Here is a 770-nt window from a genome sequence, read left to right as displayed (position 1 = left end):
TCTCCAAAAGAAAGTATTTAATTTGTTATTATATTTTTTCATTTTCACAATTATCGATGCCCCGCATCACCAAACCAAACTATTTGTTATTAATATTTTGATATTTTTTTATTTTCACTATTATTGATGATGGAACATTTAGGGTTTTATGATATAAAAATCATGGGGATGTAGCTCAGATGGTAGAGCATTCGCTTTGCATGCCATAGGTATGGGGATCGATACGTCGCATCTCCAAAAATAAGACTATCTATTATTAAATATATTATTTCTTTTCTATTTCTTCATTTTTACTATTATTGATGACGGAAAATTTAGGGTTTTGTGATGCAAAAATTGTGGGGATGTAGCTCAGATGGTAGAGCGCTCGCTTAGCATGCGAGAGGTACGGGGATCGATACCCTGCATCTCCAAAAAGGAGAAATTATTTTTTTAAGTATGAATTAATTTAACATGTTATGTATAAGGTGGGTACCAGAGAAAAAGAAAAGATACTTATAAAAGGATTATTATATCATTATGGCTGACTAATGTACCACAAGCACATAGAGAGAGGACTTATATATACTACTTGTGGAGAGTTTGATATATGATATGTAAAGGGAATTTGATATGATATATATACTACTTGTGGAGAGGGAAATTTGATATATGATATATATACTACTTGTAGAGAGGGAATGATATATATATGATATATATACTACTTGTAGAGAGGGAATGATATATATACTACTTGTAGAGAGGGAATTTGATATGATATAGGAGAG

General features: G+C 31.0%; 1 non-coding gene across 1 annotated transcript; it reads left to right on the top strand.

Moving 5' to 3' along the window:
* Nucleotides 1-340: 340 nt before the first annotated feature.
* Nucleotides 341-413, top strand: TRNAA-AGC. Its single transcript has one exon. It is a non-coding gene; the product is annotated as a tRNA-Ala (tRNA).
* The last annotated feature ends 357 nt before the right edge of the window (nt 414-770 follow it).

Source organism: Cucurbita moschata, unplaced genomic scaffold (assembly GCF_002738365.1).
Source record: "Cucurbita moschata cultivar Rifu unplaced genomic scaffold, Cmos_1.0 Cmo_Scf01020, whole genome shotgun sequence".
Lineage (NCBI taxonomy): Eukaryota > Viridiplantae > Streptophyta > Magnoliopsida > Cucurbitales > Cucurbitaceae > Cucurbita > Cucurbita moschata.
This window is presented reverse-complemented; position numbering and strand designations above follow the sequence as displayed.